This window comes from Mauremys reevesii, linkage group 1, assembly GCF_016161935.1.
Source record: "Mauremys reevesii isolate NIE-2019 linkage group 1, ASM1616193v1, whole genome shotgun sequence".
Lineage (NCBI taxonomy): Eukaryota > Metazoa > Chordata > Testudines > Geoemydidae > Mauremys > Mauremys reevesii.
The window spans coordinates 199975526-200000596 of NC_052623.1; the positions used below are offsets into that span (position 1 = coordinate 199975526).

The 25071-nt window shown below is 43.4% G+C and overlaps 1 long non-coding RNA gene across 2 annotated transcripts in view; it reads right to left on the minus strand.

Annotated features, from left to right (window-relative positions):
* Positions 1–24336: 24336 nt before the first annotated feature.
* The window catches only part of LOC120390747, an 85880-nt gene continuing 85145 nt past the window's right edge, over positions 24337–25071 (minus strand). The window contains exon 7 of one of the 2 annotated variants that reach the window (XR_005591129.1): positions 24337–24473. This is a non-coding gene — a long non-coding RNA (uncharacterized LOC120390747). Of the gene's footprint in view, positions 24474–24745; positions 24785–25071 lie in introns of those variants that run through there. The other variant, XR_005591130.1, reaches the window with a different exon arrangement.

Consider the following 25071-nt stretch of genomic DNA (forward strand, 5'->3'; position numbering starts at 1 on the left):
AAAACACCAGCTGACTTTGAAATGAAACCCACTTGTCTTCATCTTTTATTGTATAATTATTTATTTTGAATCGAACACTGCAGCTAGAAGCCAAGTTAAGCAGGAGGCACAGGGACTTGAGGATTACATTAGTAAATGTGTTAAAGAAATGAACCAAGTAATATTAATTCAAAAAACACTTTCCCATGGTACCCGGGGCCTTGCATGTCACTGCTTTATAAAAATAACTAGATTTGTTAATGAAGAAACATTTATGCTGAAGTTTCCTTCCGCTGGAAAGGGAGCCGATGGTAGTTCAGAGACAGAGGAGATGAAAATAGTGTACCCAACTTGTGATGCTACCCCAAATTAGTTCCAGCCAGAACACGCACAAAGCAACTGGGTAATTCAACACAGCCAGCAGCACTCTGAGCCATTGCTTGCTGGTACATTGTTCCTAAATCAATTATCTACTCTAATCAAACCTCTTAACCCAGCCACACCAATCAATTTTCTCCCCCATCCCAAGATTCAGGAATGATTTTCTCCTTCCCCAGGCTCTTTTCAGTTCCATAGTTTGTTCTCATTCTTCTGCTCAGCTCCTGCTGCAACCTCTGCCCTTCTCAGACTGCCAACCCATCCTTGCCACCATTAGTCATCCTCTTCAACCCCTTCCCCCCAGGACCCTTCAATTCCTCTTCTGACCACCAATCCACCCTATCTATCAATCAATCTTCTCTACCCAAAGCTCCCTAATGAACTGATTCTCAAGCTAGCCCTCAAGGGTCTCAATCAAATCCATTCTTAGAACTCCATTCAATGCAATCCCTACCTCCTTTCCACCCCAGCCATTCTCTGAAAGACCAACTAATCAATCACACAATCCATTCTCTGCCCTTTAGGTACCCTCAACCAATCATCTAGTCCTCTAACCCAGGAGTCATTCCTCTGCTTCCAGTGAGTTTAGCCTTGGCCCGTGGACTCACCACATCTAATTAACCTACCACTTCCCTCAGCCGTCCCTAGACAATTAATCTTCTGCCTCTCCTTGTCCAATTGATCCTCCATCTTAGTCACTTCATCCTCTTCCTCCCACTGCAGGCCTGCTGCATATCTGCAGGCTTCTTTCCAGGTTCTCTGACTCCCTTTTTCTTCCCTTCCATGGCTAGTCTGGCTGTAGCATGGGAGTCATCCGGTTTGAGGTACTCTCCTCAGCACAGGCAGAGCCAGTGCTCCCCCTGCAGACTCCCTGCGGCATTCAGAGTTGAGCAGGAAGCAAGCAAGCAGTCAAAGCAGCCATTTCTCCTCCTCATACCCCCAGCTAGCCAGTTTCAAAAAAAAAAAAAAAAAAAAGTACAATATGCACTGGGAGCTTGATACCCAAATATATCATCTGGAAAATGTCACCCTGTTGTTGGACTAAGCTCCAACTCATAAACATAGAGCAGCGCAGCCACAGCAGGAATTAACAACAAGGCCGAAATCAGAAGTGAGCAATGGGTAAAAAGGAAAATCTTCCAAAATGAGCTGTAAACAGGGTCTGTGTGTGTGTCTGTTCTGGACACAGTCTTAACTGCTAGGCAGAACATAAGCAGCAAGTATTAGCACAGCAGCCATTCAGCTGTGCATATCTGGCATGCAGATCCTTGATCTGTTTTTTAGCAAGCAATGGCCAGGCATTTTTCGGTGAGTTGCTCTGCAGAGAGATTGAAAAAGCAGCCCCATTAATCCTCTTTATTGCTTTTCTGTTCAAGATGTCACCAGAAGCTGCTCAGCAGCATTATATAACCTTGTAATTCACAGCTGTCCATCATTTCTTTTATTTGTAATCAAATCTGGTCCAATTATCTGTGCTAAGATATGATCAGCATATGCCCTTTGTCACTAGTCTTCCCTCTTCCTCCTACTAGATGCTGATCATAATGCTTTTCTCATACTCTTGTTTAAAGCTTAAACCCCCAGCTCCCACTTGCCTACCCCCTTGCTAACTTCTCCCACAGTATGCACACTCCTCCACTTCAGTCCTGAGTCACAATCAGAATCCGCACTATCCTTATTGTATCTGAGTAACAGATTGCTTTGTCTGCGATTAGACAGTGACTGATAACATAACACACCCACAGTACAATGCTATCTCAAAAGAGAACAATGTTTCTAATTGAGACGTAAACATTAGTTTCTCTCCAATGGGTAGGATCCCTTATTTTAATGCACCCTTAAAGAGAACTAGCATGGCAGACAGACACACATTGGGGCATAACTGAAACACTGCAGATGGGATTTAAGCACGTGCTGAATAGGGTTGGGGTTATTCACTTACTCAAGTGCTTTGTAGAATCAGGATCTTAGCCAGCCAGCATCAGATTTAGGATATCCCCAATAATTAGATACTCCTTTTACATAGTTAGAGGGTCTACCATAATCCCTTCATCGCTCCATATTCCCAAATTGAATCTTCCCACAAACACAAAACGATTATGTACTTCACATTTATTTTATTTCACACCATGTACGGATCTGACGGTAGTGTCCACACAGCATTTGTTTGCTGTGAGCAAATTATTCCACTGAATTTAGCCCCATTTGTGGTTCACGAGCTGTCTCCCTAAAGATTGTAGATTGCTCAAACCAATGCAGGTCCCACCGAGTTCACTTTGAGCTCTAGCACTCCGCACTTTGGAAACATCAAGGTCACCATGTGCATTGCGATCTGAATTCATTCATGGAAGTCCAGTATTGGAAGAATATTTTCTAGACCTGGTCAACAAAAATGTGTTTACTTCAGGGAAAGTGTTGACTGTTGGCAAAAAATATAATACCAAAATATTTTGACCAAAAAAAATTTCAGCCAAACAACAGAATAGTTTGATTTGGAAAAGCTGCTGCTTTGCCTCGAGGGACTGTTTGGGTGTCCCCTAGCTCCCGTTCTCCTCTATAAATCAGGGTCCCTGATCGGACAAGATCTCCCATGATACACCACAATCTCCCCTCTTGGAGAAGGGAGGAAATTCATCATGGGAGTACCTAGCCATGGTGCACTGTGGGAGATGTGGTCCAACCAAGGCCTAATAAATTCATCATTTTTCAATGAGTTGGTGAGCACATTAGCAGCCAACAGTGCTGGTGACGGTGTCTATTTGATTGCTGGTAAGGAGGTGGAGCACCCAAAAGAGATTCACACTAAACCAACAATGGTCTCCCCCTCCATAACAGGGAAGGGCCTCCAAAACCAAATGTCTGCTACATTTGGGATTCAAAGGAAAAAGCATAGGAACAGGAGTGAGGCCAAGGTCACTGCCACACTGTGTGGAGTGGTTCACAACCATGAGTGCCAGCCTCAGGTCAGACTGCCAAAAAGCAGGGCAGACACCCCAAGCTGATTCTATGTCCTATAATTAGATTTCACCAACCTATTAACAAATGTGAACTCCTGAAGCACTATAACAGTCTCACCACGTAGTCACAGACAGTCCCATTGGGCATTCCAGTCTATCTTGCCACCCAGACAAACTGGACTTAGTGACAGTTAGTTGCTATATACCAAAAATCACAACAGATTCAAGTTGCTTCCAGTCCCAAGAGACCAGTCACTTACCCTAGGTCAGTTTGTATCTCAGATCTCACAGCAAAAGACGACACTTGTAGCCAATCCTATAGTAAACTAACTACGGATTTACTAATTCGGAAAAAGAAATGAGACAGTTATTTACAGGTTAGAGCAGGTAAATGTGCACACACAAATTACAGTCACCTTTTGGAACTGTAGCATCATAGCAATCTGGCAGCACTGAATTTTAGAGATAATTTGGTTGACCCTGGGGATCTCTGCTTCTGTTTAATAGCTCCAGCCCTGTGAGAGTCCAAACAGCAAAACAGATGAAAAAAATTTCTTGTTTACTAATTTAAATTCCTTCTTTCAGAATTCAACCTGATGGGACAAACCCTTTTGCACATATTGTCTTCATAGTTGTGAAGGGGTAAATAACAAAGGCTTTGTATTGTGATTCCCACATTGGCCCATTTAGATGTGATAGTCTTCTTAATGAGCAGAAGACAATCCCTCGTGACAGGTCAACAGTTTCAGGGCAAACATTTTTTTACAGTTACAAAGCAAAAACTTCAATATTATCTTATAGCATGTGATAAAGTTATTATAAGTGAGATTAATGTATGCAGCAGCTTACAAGCATTTCATAAAGTCTAAACACTCAATGCATTGTCATAAGTTCAATACCCATCTTAACGATACTAACACACAGGGGAAACTGACTTGTTTCCATCAATTAATTGGTCAGTACTTGGCTGAGGCCTAAGGCCTTGGCAAGAGCTGGCACCTGGTTTGCCAGCACCACAGTCACAATCAAAAGGGAACTAGAAGGGGACACCAAGCAGAAAGCTCTAATGCCCACTCCTCTGAGATGATGTCCAGATTGTCAATGGACACTGCTGTGAAAGATGACAGTCCTAGAAACTGAAGTCCCATTGGACAGCACGTTTCCCCCATACTCCAAGAGATGATCCACTCTCCATGCCAAGTCAGACCTTAGCCTCTCCTGTAAGCCTGGCAGTAAGAGGTCAACTAAAGAGGTGATTTTATTCAGTGGACACTTTTCCACTGGGAACTAGACTGAGGCCACCTACTTCTTTTCCATAAGCCACCAGTCAGTCATCATCTGCAATGATGATCAGTCACTACTCACCACTGACTTGGACTGGCTTTGAACAAGCAACTTAAAAGGTCAAAGGCTCCATCTGCCATTACCACTCCGCAGGTCACAGGAACTGAATGGTTCAGTTTGTTCCTAAACTTTTTATCATTTCATATTTGACAAGTGGGAAAATATATTGGCTCCTCAAATAAAATGGTACAGAAACTCATGCCATCAGATTGAACACTGCCCAGGGATATATTAATATGTTTGTCATTGAAATCTCACTCATAAAAATGCTAATGTAAGATATTAGCATAAATGTGCATCAAACAAAAAACAGACCCCTACATTTATATTTAATAAAATTGTTATTGCATGATCAAATAAATGCTGGGTGTTATTAAAATGTGTGTTGAAGTGTAGCATATATATGCATTTTACATTTACAGCATTAATTCTCAGCAAGTACTGTAGATTTTGAATATAATGTTCAAAGGAAAAGGTCATTATGGCTCAGCTGTTCTCATTGTTCCTGAGTCAGAAATCTGTGGGTCACACCAAGAAATGGATACATTATACCCAGTGCAGCCACTGCAGTTCTGTACTGGTAGCTTGCTACACTACTCCTTCAGACCCTCCAAGCGCCACTTAAAGCTGATCCCTCTTGGCAGAAATCCCAAAGAATAGGCAATGTTGCCTTCCCTAATCCTGCACCATTGGCCATAATGAGCTGTTTAACTCTGTCCTCGGTGAGACTGGGAGCAAGCTCGTTTTACTTCATCTTACAGAATGTAAACTTAAAAAAACAAAAACAAAAACAACAAAAACAAAACAAAACAAAACACGCAGAGCCAGATCTTCAGCTGGTGTGAAGTAGCATAGCTTCAATGGGTTTAGGTTGATCTACACCAGCTGAATATCTAGCCTCTATTTTGCCTTTTTTTTTTTAAATTTACCCAGAACAAGATATTTTACTGGATTTGGGGGTTGAGTTGTGCTGAAGGAAGAGCCTTCTACATGCTGACATTTACAATGGAACAAAAGTCTTTCTAAAGTGCTGACAATCCTCTGTGGCTCTGGTCTGCATTATGCTATTTAATATTGTTATTAGAGTCTCTATCAATTCCTTATGGAAAGGCTGGTTTGTAATCACACAGATGTCAACTCATTTTCATCTGAAACCTTTGCCATGGGAGGGGAGGGGGAGTCATCTTTACGAGACTGAAAACCTACAGATTTTTGACCCTTCTATCTCTCTTCGATCTGTAGAGTTACCCCTCTCCATCCCAACCCCACTATATGACCCAGTGGTCATTAATGTTCCATTTCAAAAGAATTATAAAGGAGTATAATTTTTATGTGATTAAATTGGTCCAATTATTTCTTGAAGCCACAAATGTATAATTTCCTATAAGTGCCTAAAGAAATCAATATACCAAGTTCATAAATTATTTATGACTCCATCAGAATTCTTTTTTAAAAAAATGAAACAGAAGGACTCCTTTCTGGAACTGGATACGAATTTCAGCTTTCATTCACAAAGGTAGAAAGGAAGTACATTCGAACAGCAAGCCAGCTAGAGGCAACCCAAGTCCAAAGAGAACTGAGGCGTTTCTTCTTTCTAAATTCATATATATTTTTCAATCCCAGATAAGAAATGATGGCCTTTGAACAGGATCTATACTGTTAAAAAGTTGCATATGGCTCTTTCTATAATTGGTATAGCCACATTTGGTGGGATGTGAGGAGAGTTACTGGTGTTGAAATATCAGTGGACTAAAGACACTTTGATTGTCTCACATAAAGTCTAAACTCATAATTAGAGTTTATGGAGCATCCAGATTCCTGAATGCTAACAGAGAAGCATTAACAAGTGGTTTTTAAGTAGGTGTTAAAAAAGAATTGCCATAATTCCACTGCACATATTTTGCAATAGTTCCCTTAATGTTATGCTATAACCATGAAAGACTTATGGAGATGCACCATTTATCACCCAAGTTATCCCACTAATTCAGATGCTGGGTGGGTGCTCAAAAACCTATTTGCTATTTTTTCCCAACACTACTACTACTATGAAGCATTTATAGAGTGTTTTTTGTCTTCAGAGTGCTTTAGATCCATTAGCTAATTAACCCTCACCACAGCCCTTTGAGATAAATACTTAATCCCCATTTCAGAAACGAGGCAACTGAGCCACTAAGTGGACAAGTGACACATGCAGAGTGAGGATTAGAAATCAGTGGTTCCTGGGTCCCAGTCCCACACTTACACCTCACTATCTCTTTACATTTTTTTCCTCTATAGACAACTCAGAATCTCACTGACACCTGTTCTACCTAGTGACAAAGTGGTCTCAATATTAGGCTCGGAAATACCTAGACTTGAAAACAAGCAAGGTTCAAATTCTAACAGGGGCAGCTCCCTCTTCAATCCTTCTGACAGATAAAATTGAACAACATGCAGTTTACTCCCAGTACGTCTTTCTGATGTGCATTTTACTCCCAGTACGTCTTTCTGATGTGACCTTGAAATAAAAGGTCCCTTCTGTCTCAGTTCAGGGCAACTGCATCAATATCCCCCCTTCTTGGTACAGGGAGGGCACCCATTTTAGCCTCCTGGCTCCTCAGCCATCACCTTTCTTGGGAAGAGACACAGGTCTCTTTTGCTCCTGACAAGGGTATTTCCAAGCTGCACAGTTCCCTGCTTACACTATGAGCTCCTTTTCAAGTCAGACTTACTCAGCAGGCCTACTTTGGTTTCTACTCAAAGGATATAAACAGTGTAATTGCCCACAGTTAGAAGTTACCACATAGCCCTTTCTAAGCAAGCACATTTAATAAGCATTATAGAGAAAACATATTGAAACACCAAAAGAACCTACATAGACACTAATAAGCTTACCAGAGATCACCCCAACTCCAACGTGGGCTCTGACAGGTGACCGGTCTTTCAAACCCCACCAAGGGGTTTTTCATCACAGCTGTTAGCTCAGAACAAGGAAACCCATGAATCAGAGTCCCTCCTTTACACAGTTTGGGCCTTTGATCTTGGGACCCTGGGATCAGGTAATTATCAATCACCCTCTCCTCAGAAAGTAGCTTCAATGAGCTGGTATTTTGCATAACCGGAGGCAGGGGGAGGAATTTGCCTTCACATCCCACTCTTTCCCAGGAAATCCACTTTACATGTGTTGTCCTGAAAGTAATTTCTTGTTTGCAACATTGTTCAGAATAGTCCTTTGCATTTAGTACAATGGACACCAAAGATACTTAAACTTAATTCAATAAGATCTCCAAGGATATTGCAGGGACATGCTATATCTATCAGAATATGTCGTTCTGATATGACCTTGAAATAAAAGGTCCTATCAACTTTATGTTGATAATAAATTATTATATTGCTTTTAAGTATGTAGAGATTTGGCCCAGTGTTCTTAGACCAGACTCTCATCTCCTTGTTCTCCACTTGTCCATATGCCTGCACCCCAGCATGGTTCCAGGAAATCAGTATGCTTATTGTTTATAAAATCACTTTAGGCTAAAATGTCTTATTTAAAATATATTATTATTCCTTGAAATCTTCTATATCATTATTCCCTTTTGAAACATATATACAAATACAAACACACACACACCATCATGCACACCATATATGTGGTGTAGAGAGTCATGTGATGAACTGTATTTATCATGCACATTTGACCACATCACCTGCACTCTGCCCATTAAGCCATCTCCATCGGGCCCAAATCCTACATTCCAAATTTATAAGTAGCTTCAAATGGCTGTCATTTAAAAAAAAATCATCCTCCAAGAAAAGTGTTTCCACCTTCCCCAGAAACTCCTGTTTCTGGCCCCAGTAGATTGTAAGATACTAGGCCGTCATATCACAACATTGTTCTGTATGGAAAGGAAAGTCTAGGTAATTTTATTATTTTTTTCTCTTCTTCTGATGTCCACAGAGTTGGGTTCATGGCAATCAAGATATCCCAGCAAATGGAAAATAGGGTAATAAAAACTGTATCCGTAATTTTTAAAAAGCTCTCATATATGACCAAGATACTTTAAACATAACAAATGTGACATATGCAGAATATAATGTGGTAGGGGCCGTACATATAGTTAGATGGCACGTGTTTTGGAAAATCTGTATTACTTAGCTGTGGCTTCAGCACTCATGGGTAAAGCAGCCATCCTAGCAGCTGAATGAAACATTTATACCACATCACACTAACATGTGTAGATCATCATCTTTTATAAAAGAGACAAGTTAGGTGAGGTAATATCTTTAATTGGACCAACTTCTGCTGGTGAAAGAGATAAGCTTTTGATGTCCACAGCTTCAGGTGTCTTGAAGAAGAGCTCTGTGTAATCTCGAAAGCTTGTCTTTTGCCAACAGAAGTTAGTTCAATAAAAGATATTACCTAACCCACCTTGTCTCTCTCTCTCTTTCATCCTAGAACCAACACAGATACAACACGGCAAACATCATCTACATAATTCCACAGGTTATCCATTGGTTAGTTGGTTCCTCATGCAACTTAGCAATTACAAACTGGAGGCAGCAGTTTCAGAAGTGTGTAAGTGACCAACAAGCACACAGGGTGACCAGATGTCCCGATGTAAGGTTGGGACGCACTTTGTCCCGATATTGGGACCATCTGGTGGAGGACTGCAAGCTGCCACTGGCACTGCTCACCTCTTGTTCCTGGGGCATCTCCCGGTTCCTGCCTGCTGGCAGGAGCCTGCAGTGCAGCCCCAGGCAAAGAGGCAGCGAGGAGGTCTCTGCTGTGTGCTGCAGGGGCCGGGCTTGCAGGCGCAGGCAGCGGGCAGAGAGCCCCCCCACCCCCAACCTCCCTTGACCCAACCCGACCTGACCTGCAACCCTAGGAGCCAGAGGGACCTGCCTGCCAGATGCTTCCCAGGAGCCGCTCCAGGTAAGCACCGCTGGGACTCACCTCGCCCCCTGGCAGGTTCCTCTGGCTTGGGGGGGTGGGGAGGGACCTTCTGCATGCTGCCGGTGCCTGCAAGCCCTGCACCTTTCCTGGCCAATGGGAGCCACCAGCCACGGAACTCGTGCTTGTGGTGGGCGCAATTTTAGTTTTTCAGGTTGTTTTCTGGTGTAACGCAAATTTACAGTAGGGATATGTAGTTTACAGTTCTGAACCACAGTGCATACCGTAGAACAAACTGCAGTGGGCAGTAATAACATGTAAGAAGCACAGAGACTGGGCAGTTCTTTTCAGTGGCTAGCTATCTAGCTAACGGTCTTCAGCAGAAAACCCCACCTGAAATGGCAATGGCAAGGGAGGAGCCAACTACCAAAAAACAAAAAATACAGATACAGGACAGAATGGGAAGCCACTTACACCTGGATTCAGAAATCCTACTAGTGTGATTCAAAAGCCTTTTGTAAAGCATGCAGGAAGGAATTTAGCATTTGCCATGGCGGTGAGTCTGATGTTAAGCATCATGCTGAATCAAAAAATCATGGACAAAACACCCAGACTCACAAGAGCAATACTCTGATCTCACATTTTTTCAGCAAGCCAAATGAATCCTTCAATAACAAGGTTATCCCTACTGAGCTAACTCAAGTTTACCACACAGTATGCCATCCACACTCCTATCGCTCATGTGACTGTGAACTTAAACTGGCACCTACCTTGTATCCAGATTCAACAATTGCAAAGCACATTAGCTGTGGCTCGACTAAAGCGGAGGCTTTGATCAAAAATGTGCTGTCATCGCTCTCAACATAAATTTTAAAAGACCTCAGCAAACCAGATGGTCCCTATTTCTCAGTTGCCACAGATGCATCTAACAAGGGCAATGTGAAAACTTTCCCCTTATCACTGAGATACTGGACACCTGAACATGGGGTCCAAGATAAACTGTTAGACTTCTGTGAGCAAAGCGAAGAGACTGCAGAGGCAATAAGCAACACATTACTTGAAAAATTTGTGACACACAAACTAGACCTAAACAAAGTGTCTTCCTACTGTGCTGATAATGCAAACGTGCATTATGGAAAGCGACAATCAGTGTACCAGAATTTAAAAAAACAAAATGAAAATATCTTGCCAGCAAACTGCCCTGCCCATGTTCTGCACAACGCCATGAAACATGCTAGCAATACCCTACAAGTTGACATTGAGACTCTGGTGATTAAGATGTTCAATCATTTCAGCAGTTCTGCTAAGAGAGTAGCAGCATTGAAGGATATGTTTGACTTTGTGGATATGGAGTATGCCACTTTACTGCGCCATGTTCCAACGCGCTGGTTGCCTTTTCCCAGCTGTAAACAGGCTTGTAAATATGTGGCAGGCTGTTAAGTGCTACTTTGTTTCTCTGGGCAGTGAGAAGTGCCCAAAATTTCTATGGATGCTGTTCTCGGACAGGGAAAACGGTGAACAAGGTGAGGGGCCTAGCAAAGTTGAGGTTCATCTGTTTTTCCTCCAGAATGTCCTGAAAATCTTCAATGATACTGTGCTCTGTTTGGAAAATGAGAGTATGACAGTATGTGAAGTGTATGCCATAATGAATACTCTGAGAATTAAACTTCAGCGACGGAAAAATGACATATTCTTTGGCTCCAAAGTTGAAAGTGCATTAACTGAGATGCTGTCTGTCACTGCTGCATGTCTCCAGAAAGACTTCATGACATTTTGCAATGTGTCGATCCTATATTTGGAGAAATGGTTTGATTTTTCAGCTACTGGCTACTTGTTCAATACCCAGTGCTTGAACATCAAAGTTAATAGGGTATTCGAATACAAGGATCTGTCTGCAACCATCACAGCTGTAAACCTTCAGAAAAGAGTGGATCTTGATCAGCTCTATGATGAATACTGTATCATCAAAGACATCAACTCCAAGTTGGAGCCTGGAAACTATTCAGTTAGGGAACTCTGGTCTCAAGCGCTAAGAAACAAGGACTGTAGTGCTGAATTCCTGAACATAGCAAAGCTAGTGTCATACGTGCTCAGTATAGCCGTAAGCAATGCATACCCAGAGCATGTATTTTCAATCATGAAAGGTGCATGGACTGATGTCCGGAATCGAAGCAGCATAGACTTGGTGCGGAGTGAAACCCTTGTCAAAATGAATTTCCAGATGAGTTGCAAGGACTTCTACAGCTTTGTGATTGCCCAGAAGCAAGTCATGACTATGGCAAAGTCATCCAAGAAGTACTAGACTTCTGGCATGTCTGAGAGGTATGCAAATTGGGAAGTTGATTTATTGACAGAATAAAAAAAACCCGGCCTTTTACCCCTGTTGTTTGTTTAGTGTACAAATAAATATGTATGTTTAAATATGTATTATGACTAAGTCTATACTTTAGACTCACTGATTCCAGACCTCTGTGATGTAGTTTGCTTCAGCTGTCAGTGGCTGAAGCTGGGGCTGAAGGCAGGACTGAGGGCCTCTCCACTGTGACTGCGGCTGGAGCTGGAGCTAGAACCGGGAACCTTTGCTCCCTTGTCCTGCAACTGGATCTGACTTTGCAACCAGGATCCTGCGCCCCTGTCCTGCAGCTTGCTGGAGCTGGAGCCCTGTGCCTCTGGCCCCATGGCTTCTACTGGGGGCTGGAGCTGGGGCCATGAGTCCTTGCCCAGTGGCTTGTGGTACGTGCTTGCAGCTTCCTAGGGCTGTGTGCCCCCTCTCATGGCTCTGGTCGGGGCTGTACCAGTGTTTATCATCATCATCATCATCATCTTCCCCCTCTCCCCCTCCCACTCGCCCAATGTGTCTTGATATTTCACTCTTGCGATCTGGTCACCCTATGAGCACAAGTCTCATTGACATTCATTTGGACATTGTGCTCCTAAATCACTTAGGCGCATTTGAAAATCTGGCCCCAAAATGCAAGTGAAATCAGATTTAAGCTGCTTTTAGGAAAATGTTGGCTGAAATTGTATTTGATTGATTCACTTTCAGTGTGTGTTTTTAATATATAGTTTTCATGCTCAAACTGGAAATCCTTGCAGATTCTGAAGCATTTTGCACACCAAGAAAGTACAAAGTGAATTAAAAATGGCTAGAGTGAAGGTAGAAAACTTTGCAAGGATTTATATACCAGGCTGGGCCATGTATCAATTGAAATAGGATCAATTCAAACAGAGGAAAGAAAAAAGGCTTTTAGGCAATAATTGAAGGAGAGTGACCTTCTGAGACCCCGCTGATTACTTACATGATTTTCTTGCCAAGTAATGAGTGCTTCACAGCTCTGAAGCCCTAGTGGCCACAAATAGTGATCCTGGTACACTTGTTTCAATCCCCAGGCTCAGTGTCTGCTGCCTGTGTATGGTGACAAAAAGATTCTCTGAACACGGTATATATAAGTATATAGATACTTTTTATGGATCTGTTTTGTTTCATTATCCAAACCTAAATTTACTAAGATTCCAAATAATAAATGCTAAAATACTCCTCTTTTGTTACTAATCACAGCTTCTCAGATGTGCATACCAGAATGTAGCCTCTTATCATCTGACATTCCGGACTAAGGTACTGATTCATCAAAGCGCTTAAGTAAGACTTAATGTGAAGCTCATGTCTAAATGTTTTGCTGAATAAAGGATAGGTGTAAGCATTTGCTTGATGTTACTCACATGTTTAAATGCTTTGCTGAAATCATGGCCTGAGTGAAGAATATCAAGAGCTATTTCAACAGGCCTAGATTAAGATTAAGATTAAATATGGTCTGCATCAACCACAATTTTGAGTAATCCCCAACATTTCAGATAGTCTCTCCGATCTTCACCCAGAATTGATTCAACCTTCCTGCTAGAGGAAATCTCCTTCTTATATCCAAACATGGACTCCTGTCTTCTCCCTATTCTTGATTCCATAATTTTCCTTCTGTTAGAGATAGCCCATCTCACCCAAGCAAGCAACTGTCAGCCTCCTGCTATTCTGTCTCTCACTCAATACTCTGCCTAGGGACTCTTCCCTATCTAAATGCATTGATATCTCAAGGATCCAAAAAGCATGCCTTGGTTCCATCCCTGACTAATGGCAAGACAACTAGGTAGGAAGCCATGGATTAACAGATGCTCTGTAAATAACCACGGGGATGGGTGGCATTCCAGAATGTGTGTAAAAAAAAAATTCTAAAAAAAATTAGAAATTTTGCTTAAAACCTAGCTTTACAAACCACCACTGACAATACTTTAAAATTTTGTGCACACACGTTGTTCTAGCTGCAAAATCATTATACATCTGAAATACATAATGTACAAAGTAAGGATTAGCATGATCTTTACCTTGGGAGAAAAAGACATATTTAGGCAGACTTTTCTAGCAACTGTCATTCCTATGCATTAATTACTTGGCTTCTGTAATCCAGCTGCTGATTCTCTTCTTGTTCCCATCTCTTCACTTGCCATCAGGAAAAGCTCTACAGCTGCACCTTGAGTTCTGTAGATTTTCTCTTAATTCCCTAGTGCTGAAAGTGTCCTGTCCATCTTACCAATGAGCTCTCTATTAAAAAAAAACCTGAGCTTGGGAAATAAAATTAAAGAGACAAATTGAAACAGAAGGGGACTGATCTGTATGCCTACAGGTTTCCATTCCACTGCAGATTAATAATATCCAGATAACACAGAGATATGGGCAAAGGAAAATAAAACCCAAACCAAAACAAATCAAGCAATATCCAGCCTGTTTGCTTAATTCTTCAGCATGGTTACATCAAGTTATTTCTTTAACTCTTGAAAAATTATTTGAAGGGTCAAGGTGACTTGAAAATGTTTACAATCTATCAACAGCTGGACAATCTCCCAATTCAATAGAAGAGCCAGGACCCACAAACTTGCTTTTTATAGCATGTTTTCCTTTCCATATTTTAGCAAAACTCCATCTTTGAAACTAGAGTTTTAGCAGCAAACAACAAGAGTGAATATTTTCATGGACAAAATCCAAGTTCTGTTCACTCTGATTCAGAGGATTATATTATTTGTTATTCATGAGAGTTTGGGCTTCCATCAGGTATTCTTAAAAGTGTTTCTGAATCCTAAATAGAGCTGGTTGGTTTCATTGAAAAATGTTGATGTGTTGAACCCAAAATGTTGAGGTTTGACATTTTTTGTCAAATCACAGGCAAGGTTCCCATGGAACCCTACCTGCCAGGAAACCTGCCTGGTTCCCTGCCAGCTCACCTGATGAGTTGCCGGAGAACTGGGCTTCCAGGGATCACAGCTCTGGGATGGACTTGTCATATGGACTGTCTCAGAGTCAGTGACTGTGTTCCCAGGGTCCCTGATGCAGTGCTCAGAGACTGGAAGCCCCACCTCAAGATGAGGCTCTCCAGGCTCCCTGCCTCTGAGCTGGAAGCTTGCAAGACTCCGAAGCCAGCTGGCTTCCCAGGCTGCATGGGCGGGGTAGCCCAGAAGCCACCTGGCATGTGAGTTTGGAAGACTAGGGGTCCCTGGCCCTGTGATAGTCCATATGGTAGAGGTGCCACAGATCCCAGAATCCCCAGCAGCTGCTGAGTGAAACTGCCATGCTGAGGGGCATATTTCATTTTAGGAGCACAAGATGTAGGTGCTGAAAATTTCAAAGTGCCAAAATATTCAGTGGTCTGGCAATTCCAGGTTTCACACAGCTTTTATCCTAAAGCTTTAATTAATTTTAGGACAAAAGATTATTCATCCAAAATGTATCCCCAAAGTATATTATTTACTAGTCACTTTTAGTCATTTTCTTGGTTTTGGGTATTTCATTTATCCAGTGAGGGTGCCTGAACAATACCATTCTGCTTAGATGACCAATCACATGACACATATAGGGCTAGACTGCTAATGCTTATTCACAATGGACAAGACTCATGCCTTTTACTTCTATGGGACTAGTGTGAGAAAAGTGCTCACCATTTGTAAATGTGCATAGTCAGGGCCGGCTCCAGGCACCAGCTGAGCAAGCTGGTGCTTGGGGCGGCATATTCTATGGGGCGGCATTCCGCCCAAACCTAGGGCAGCACGGCCTGATTTTTTTTTTTTTTTTGGTTTGCCGCTCTGGCGGCCCTGTAGGGGGCGGCAGTGCGGAGGAGGGGAGCGCCCTGCAGCAAACTGGGCAGGGCAGCTCCTGTTCTTCCCTCTCTGCCGACTGGAGCGGTGTGGAGCCCTCCCGGCAAGCGGCACAGTGGTCGGGACCGCGAGACAAGCACCCCGCTGAAGCCCTGGCCGCCCCCCTGCTCTCTCTCTCCCCTGCTCCCTCCCCTTTCTCCCCGCTAGACTGGGTGCGCACTCCGCTGCGCGTCTGCAGCACAGGGAGTCCCCCTGCACCATGGTTCCGGCTGCCCGGCAGGGTTTTTTTTGTTGCTTTTTTCCCCCAGCTTTGCTGCTCCGTTTTTTTTTTTCCTGCTTTGCCGCTCCGGCATGCCCCGGGTTTTTTGTTTTGTTTTGTTTTCTTTCCCTGCTTTGCCGCTCCGGCTGCACTGCAGGTCCCTCCCCGCCCCCGCTGCTCCGGCCGTGCTGCAGGTTTTTTTGTTTGGTTGGTTTTTTCCCCTCCTGCTTTGCCGCTCTGGCTGTGCCACAAGTTTTTTTGTTTTGTTTTATTTGCCGCTCTGGCCGCGCTGCAGGTGTCCCCCCCGACTTTGCTGCTCCGGCCGCGCCACAGGTTTTTTTAATTTTGTTTTGTTTTTTTCCCCTCCTGCTTTGCCGTTCTGCCCCCACCTCTTTTTTTTTTTTGCTTGGGGCAGCAAAAAAGCCAGAGCCGGCCCTGTGCATAGTCTAACAACAAATAATGGAAGTAAATACTTTGCAGACAATCCATAGGCTGATAAATATTCATCCAAACTCTTCAATGAATGCTTACAAATAATGAACTCGCTACAAGAAACCAGGCACAGTCCACAAACGAGCTGTGGACCACAACAGGGGCTAAACTCTGTCATGGGATTCAAGGAGCAATCCAGACCAGGGAGGGGTTGTGTCACCACTTGCCCTGCCACTCTGGATGCCTTACAATGCTTTGCTCCCAGCCAGGGTGGCTTACAGCCAGCCTACAAGCATGCAGATCATACCCTGCGCGCCTGTATGCTAGACAGCCCTAGCTGAACAACTCTGACCCCAGCAGCCTGCCTACAGCGCCACTCTTGCTTCCCCCATGCTTAATTTACATTGGAGACAGGAAGATAGCTGCCTTCTCTCCTGTCTGGGAGGGAACTTGTCTCTCCCTGTTTGGCCACAGACTTTAAAGCATAATATCATTAAGTATCCATATATCCTCATATAGTGTTAGTATATACAATTCACAATGATATTAATAATCAGTGTATCATTAGCTTTTAGAAAAGACCTCACTCAATACACTTCCATAATACAGTTATATTGTTTACTGTCACTTGATACAACTGCTTATCACCTGAGGTTCAGCTCCCTCCCCCTCTAACACATTTTACAGACCAGTGAACCTTTCCATGGTATTCTTTGAAAGTAAAACCCAGATCAAACTTCTCTCTCCTGCTGAGGCATAGGCACCATGCTGTCTCCTCCCTCACTTGTTAGCTTGATATCTTTGTTTACCTGGCATGTAATATACCTTCCTTGTTTCTGCCTGGCAACTTGGCTGCTGGTCAGAGAAACGAAAACATTCCTTTGGCTAGGGCAGACCTGCTTACCAACTCCCCTGACATGCCTCGTTTAAACACATTCTAGCATTTATCCATTAATCATAATACACACTGCATACATACATCACATAATATTAATGATCAATGAGTTATTAGTTTTCAGATGATGCATCACAAGGCATATTTTATGCAAAGATGATTACAATAGTGTGTACAGTGTGAATACAGGGGCACTTAGGGTCAAAACACTAATATTATTTGTAACAAAGCAATCCACCAACTCTACTTTGGACCCAGTTAAACTACTTGTGCCTATTCCAACAGGTGGTCACATACATTTTTCAGGCAACTTGCTGCACTGCTACATGAAGTATCTCAGCCAAGTACAGCTAACCTGGCTTGACGCGCACATGCGCGCGCGCATAGATGTAAAAATCTGGCTGAGAACCAGGTTGGATGGGTCCCTTAGAGCATGGCTGCAATGGAGTTTGGCAAGCACAGCACTACTGGTTTATGTTGTGTTGGATGTTTATCGGATGCCCACACAAATGACCAGAACTTTCTGAGGCTCGCCCTCCTTAAACTCTCTCCCCAAATGGCAAAAGGCCTCTAGGGGGACACTTGAGGCTATATTTACCCACATCCCAGTTGCCTTTTGAAGGACAAGGCCCACCCTATCCTATAATTTTCCAGTATGAGATGTGAGACCACCATAGCCCCTTTAAGCATTTTGCTTGGAGTGTCCTCCCAGCCCCCTAAGGGTTTATTCTCAGCAGGCCAGGTTGCAATGGGATAGTTTTAGATTGTGTTGGGGGCTCCACAGAAGCACTGCTGGCAGAGGTGATAGAGGAGGATGAGCTGCAAATTTTTGGCAGCAAATTTTTGAAGGGTACTGGCCATCAACATGCCACCTTCCTTCCCAAGTGCAACTGAGGGCGAGGCTGCTTTGTGCCACCGCAAGCTCTTTCCTAGTGGCATTTTTCAACCAGGGCCCTGTACAAGTGTTTACTCCAGCATACGTTTGTGTGGATACATTAGTGAATACACAAATTCATGAGTTTTAAATGGACAGTGTCCCTAATGGCCAGAATTGCAATATTCCATGTTTCCAGAGAACCCTAGCAAGTCACAGGTCCTATTAAACCAAAGGCTTGAAAAGAAATAGCATACTATTCAACCTTAGCACTACACTGTGGCTCACAGAAGTGTTTTTAGGACTTACCTAACCATCACACACATATAAAAGCGTCTTATGAATGAAACAAAGATGATTAAAATTAGAATTGCGCCAGAACCGCCGTATTTGAAGTCACATTCAGAGGAGAAAAAAAGATGCTCCAGTGGCTAAGATGGTAACCTTGGACTCAGAAGACCTACTACAGATTTGCTGTGTGACTATCGACAACTCACTCAGTCTCTCTGTGCCTCAGTTCCCCCTGTTTAAAATGGGGATAGTAGCACTGCCCTAGCTCTCGGGGGTGTTATTAGGATGAATACATTGAAAACTGTGAGTGCTCAGGACCTATGGAAATGGGGGCCCCTGAGCACCTTGCACAGGTAGATTTTTGAACTTCCTGACTCAGAGGGTTGAGATCTGAATAGGATTTGGAATCAGAGATAGGGGCCAACCTCGCAATTCAGATCTGAACCTTCTGAACTGCACCTGCTCTCTGCAGTCTGGCATCTTTCTGCTGCAGAGCTTTGGTCTGAGTTCCTCTCTACTCAGGTCCAACCTGGCATCTCTTGGCTCACCTCTTGAGTCAGCAATTGCCTGTTGATTCAGATTTTATTTAGAAAATACATTGGGCTTTTATCCCTTTAACTGGAAAAGGCTAAGGAAATGGAGGTCCCATTGAAGACTCTTAAAAGTACATTTCATCTTATAAAGAAGGGGTCAGGTTTTGGAGAGAACTGTTGCCTCAAAGTAGGGCCATGGGCCAAAAGGAGGGGAGGGGAGAGAACGCAAGCCATGTACTCTGATGAGAAGTCTGGCCTGCTCTTGCAGGAAACGACATATAATAGAAACTGACGAGCTGTGGCATTGGAACAAATTTTATATTAGGGGCTGAGAGCCATTGAACAAAACTGTAACCTGTATATAAGATGGAAACCTCTTCAAGCCTAGAGGTGCTACTGCACCTCCCACACCCTGGCTGAAGCAGAAACAGCCAAATGGCCCAAATTCTGAGAGAGCTCAGTAAAAGGAGGGAGGTTACTTACAACAGGAGTTGCTGATAAACCACAAGCTCAATGAGGTGGGAAGCACAAGTGATTTCGATAGGAAACGAGATCTATATCTAGACCAGTGATTGATTGAGCCGAGCCATTTTTAGTCCAGTCAATTATGAGTTACATTTCAATCAAATATATGAATTAAAAGTGAAAAATAAGGCTGTTGAAGCAAATACTGTAAAGAGTTTTAAGAGATATGGATATTTTTATGAAGATAAAGGGGCATGAAGTAGAGAAGTGAACTTGATTTAACTTTCCAGGCAACTAAAGGCCTTTACCTAGCCAACATCCTCCGATCAGTTTATGAAAGCACTTGTGTTTTTTAAATAATCCCGTGCAGCCATGAAAATAGCAAAAGCTGCATACTAGCCAGGGGCGGCTCTAGGCACCAGCAAACCAAGCTGTTGCCTAGGGCGGCCAAATCTAGGGGGCGGCAGGCTGGGCCGGTGGACCTGCCGCAGTCATGCCTGCGGGAGGTCCACCGGAGCCGCGGACGACCGGACCTGCCACAGGCATGACTGCGGAGGGGGCGCTCGTCCCGCGGCTCGGCTGGACCTCCCGCAGGCATGACTGCGGCAGCTCAAGCGGAGCCGCCGGACCCGCGAACCGTCCGCAGCCGTGCCCGCGGGAGGTCCGCTGTTCCAGCGGCTCCGGTGGAGCTCCCGCAGTCATGCCTGCCGCGGGAGCTCAACCGGAGCCGCGGGAAGAGGGGACCCGCCGCGGGACCGAGGAAGGGCGGCGCAGCACACCGCGCTGCCTGGGGCAGCCTATTTTCTAGAGCCGCCCCTGATACTAGCAACGTGGTATGTGAATTCCTAGCGCTGTTCAGTTCATGTGTGCACTTGCTGATGAGAGATTTGAGCAGAGAGGATTGTCAAAAACTGCTGCTGAGCCCCGCTAATGATCACTGAGAAAACTGAATTTTAAAATATACCTGTGTTGCATTATTATATGTAAAAGATGCACAGATGTTGGCTCTAAAAGGAGCAGAGCTGTAAAAGGTTAGACAAATGGGCCAATTTTTTCAGATATGCACACCTAAAGTTAGGCACTTATGTCCATATTTAGACATTTAAAAGTGGATTGACTTTAAGAGGCGCTGAGCAGACCCCATGTAAGTGCCTTACATTAGGCACCCACATTTGAAAAGTTAATGTCTGATACATAAAGATTTGTGAGAAGCTCAAGTAACATGGGAACAGAGCAGTTGACTACTGTATTTCACCGAAACAGGTAAAACTTGAAATAATAGACCAGATTCTTCAATGGTGCTATACACCAGTTCTGGTCCACATTCTCAGTCGATGTACAAGGTGCAGTTGCTGTGTACTTACTTACCAGCCTGTAAAAGGTAGGTTTTTACAAATTGCTATCAATAGCCATTGTGCATGTAGCCGTTTCCTAACAGGTATCTATCCAGTCCTGTTGTCTGCATTCTCCAAGCCCGATCCTGGAGTCTTTTTGAAGGCAAGATTCCCATTGTCTTCACTGGACATTTGACCTGTGTCAGAGCTACAACGTGGATTTCTTTGTCTATACACGTATAATGTAGGATCAGTAAATTGAGCATCATCATCATCATCATCATCGTCATCAGAGGCATATTCTAACTGGATGTGTCCCGAAGGGTTGGTTTGTCTCGACTCAGTTTGGATAAATACCAAAGAATGTGGATGCTTATTTGAACTAATCAGACTTTTTAGTGTTCCTTTTCCACACACCCGTAGCCCATGATCCTTGTCAAATATCTGCCATCTATCCTAGGCTCCTACTATTACCCCCCTTTCCTCCCATGGTAGGTTCCATTCTTCCCACACTATCTCCATCCCCTTGATTCCTTTGGAGGTCTGTCCCCTCAGCTGCCCAGAACACTTCTGTTCTAGGGTCGGTCTATACTGCAATCACGGAGTGTGAACGGCAGCTTGCATAGCCATACCTGCTCTGGCTGTATTCTAGCTAGCTCACTAAAACTAGAAGCAATAATGTAGTGCCATGGCTTCAGTGGTGGCTGCACAAGTGAGTACCTACCCCAGGGGGTCAGGTTGGCTTATGCAACCTGTGCTGACGCCTGCGCCAGTGTCCTCAGTTCTATATTTAGTAAGATAGCTAGAGTACACCTAGCACAGGTATGTCTACATGAGCTGCCATTCACACTCCTGGCTGCAGTGCAGATGTAACTCAAGAACCTTTCATCTCTCTACCCCCTTTTCAAAAGGCTCCCCAACTTGCTGCCATTCTCCCTACCTCTGAATCCCTGTAGAACCCAATCTCCTCCAGACTTGCCCTGCCTGCAGTTTCCCAGAAAGCTCCTTCCATCCTCCAGTTCAATTTTGGATGGAAAAAAAGGCTGTGAAGCTCGGTGGTTCAGGCAGTGAATTCCTCTCTGCTGAGCTCTTGATCTCTGAATTCATAATTTTCCACAAGCTGGGGATTCCCAGCAGAGATCATCCAGAATGTATTTATATCTACTAGTGTGAATGAGATTACCATTCAGAGAAGCTGGGGCCCTGGAGAGATGCTTCTGAGTCCTGAAAATCAGCATCGAAAATAAATGAGTCCTTTCTAGGAGGGGGCACATCACTCTTCCCCTGTTTAAAAATAAATCAAGGAGCGTTTGGGGCCAGTGGTTTTGTCAGAGCTAGTCTCACATCCTTCCTCTCTGATATTAGCGTTTTAACTGTGCCCTGTAAATCCCTGAAAAGCACTTGTGTTTCTCCATGACTTACCCATCCTTCTAAATTATAATGATTTGAAATAGAAGCAGTTTATAAGAGAAATTGATTAGATTTCAGGAAAGTAAGTCATATTCCTAGCTTCAGTGGTGAAGTGAAAGAAAAAAGTCTCATCTAAAATAAAGTAAAAGGTATCCCTAAGTATGTTTATAGAGATGAAAATAAATGGCTAAGCAGTATTAATCAGCTAAATTACTTGCAATTTTTTTGTCAATTGGCAAATGCATGACAAAGAAGCCCTAATGGTCAGAAGTGGGGCACAAAAAATACACTGCAGGAGAGCCGGATGGGAGGTGGACAAAGAGAGCATGCTCAGGCGTCAGCTGGGAAAGGATAGAAAGAGAAGTGTTGAAGGACAGCATTGTTGGTGGTGTTGAGCTGTGCTGCAGCACTCTGTCTATGCAAATGGCTTCAGCCAGAATTCAAACTCACCAAAACTGAGCTGCATTCTAAACTGCCAAACCAAACCCAGACTGTTATTCTTCTTAGCATCACAATACAAACAGTCTCAGGTCATGCTGCTAGCCCAGAAGAATCCTAGGCTCTGACTCTTTTCCCAGGGTTGTGATTGCAGTCAAGTGTTCTGAATTTTAGGGTCAACACCAGAACTTCCCCCATTTCCCTAACTCCTACCATATGCTTTCTAATAGTACCATTTCTGTTTCATATACTTCCAATTATGCTTTATATACACAATTTTTTTTTATTTCTGGTGTGTTATGATGGTGCTCTACCTATCTATTTTGAATTAACCCAAAGATGAAAATAATCCTAAGCTCTGGGGAGTTCAGGGCCAGAGCTCTTAAGCAGGTGCATAAACTTTAAGCAAGCCATTAGTGCTATTGACAAAAATCTAATATGTAATAGTAAGTCATAACTGAGCATATGTCTAAACTGCAATTAAACACATGGCTAGGGGTTACGGTGGACGAAAAGCTGAATATGAGTCAACAGTGTGCCCTTGTTGCCAAGAAGGCTAATGGCATTTTGGGTTGTATAAGTAGGGGCATTTCCAGCAGATCGAGGGATGTGATCATTCCCCTCTATTCAGCACTGGTGAGGCCTCATTTGGAGTACTGTGTCCAGTTTTGGGCCCCACACTACAAGAAGGATGTGGATAAATTGGAGAGAGTCCAGCGGAGGGCAACAAAAATTATTAGGGGTCTGGAGCACATGACTTATGAGGAGAGGCTGAGGGAACTGGGATTGTTTAGTCTGCAGAAGAGAAGAATGAGGGGGGATTTGATAGCTGCTTTCAACTACCTGAAAGGGGGTCCCAAAGAGGATGGATCTAGACTGTTCTCAGTGGTAGAAGATGACAGAACAAGGAGTAATGGTCTCAAGTTGCAGAGGGGGAGGTTTAGGTTGGACATTAGGAAAAACTTTTTCACTAGTAGGGTGGTGAAGAACTGGAATGGGTTACCTAGGGAGGTGGTGGAATCTCCTTCCTTAGAGGTTTTTAAGGTCAGGCTTGACAAAGCCCTGGCTGGGATGATTTAGTTGGGTTTGGTCAGGGGTTGGACTAGATGACCTCCTGAGGTCCCTTCCAACCCTGAGATTCTATGATTCTATGTCAGCTGACTCAGCCTCAGGGGTTTCAGGCTGCAGGGCTGTAAAACTGTGGTGTAGATATTAAGGCTCTGACTGGAGCATGGGCTCTGGGACCGTCCCCTCATGGGGTTCCAGAGCATGGGCTCCAGCCCAGGCCCAAGCATCTACACCTCAGTCTTACGGTTCTGCAGCCAGATACCCGCAAGGCCAAGTCAGCTAACCCAGCCGCAGGTGTTTAATTGCAGCATAGACATATCCTGATAGGTCTAACTTCAGAGGTTATAGCTACGTGCTTAACTTTAAGCATGTGTGTAAGTGATTTGCTGGATCAGTACAGGTATTATATAGCAGTAAAAATAAATATTATATAGTTAGATAGATATTATCAGAGATTAATCCAAGCCACAAAGTTCATATGCAGTTAATTTTACTTACACACACACACAAACACACGACTCAGTGGAGCGGAAAGGCAATTGGGACCAAAATTAAATGGAGATGTTTATACATGCACATCGGATTTTTTCTTTTCTTGCCAACCACCTTTGCACTCCAGGAAGTCATCTTAGATCTGGTTCTGACCAGGTGCAATAGTAGCTGTAGAAAGGCCCAGGATATGCCTAGGACTGGTAGCAAGCAGCTGTAGAGCATTGCAGCTGCCACCCCTTCTCTTTAGGGACATAGCCCATCTTTTTCACAACACATCCAATTTCCAGTAGAATGAACAGCAACAGTCATTACTAATTCATTCCTGAAACAAAAATCAGAGCCTATTGTTGCAAAAATGCTATTTGAAGCAGCTGACTAAGAATGCTCCTAATGACTCTTGCCTTTTTATATAATTTACTATACCAGTCTATTTTGGTTTTGTATGAAAAAGTTTGTTATGACATTTCACACACTATTAAAAAAAATAAACTGACACAAGCAAACTTCCTACTGAACACTGATGAAATGGAGGAGGTCACAGGTATACAGCTGGTTTTAATTATTTGTTTTTAATTAAATGAAGTGGCCTTGCAGGCTTCCAGATGCACAGCTCCGGAGAGGGAAGTCTTCCATCTAGAGAAGAGATATGCCAGAAGTTTTATAAGCTCAGGTTGACCTTTATGGATATCTCCTAATACATAATGTAATCCAATATTTTGCCCCCTTTTTCTGTCAGTGAATGGTCCATGAACAGACCATGACTTTCTGGACTATATTTGGTTCAAATTATCTGGTGAATAATTATTTGTCTGTACTTTGTGCATGAGGACTTAATATATATTATTCAAAATTCCAGCTGTTTTGATTGGCATGTAGATCCCATAGAATATTTTTATTCCTTTTCTGGAGAAAAGTAACTT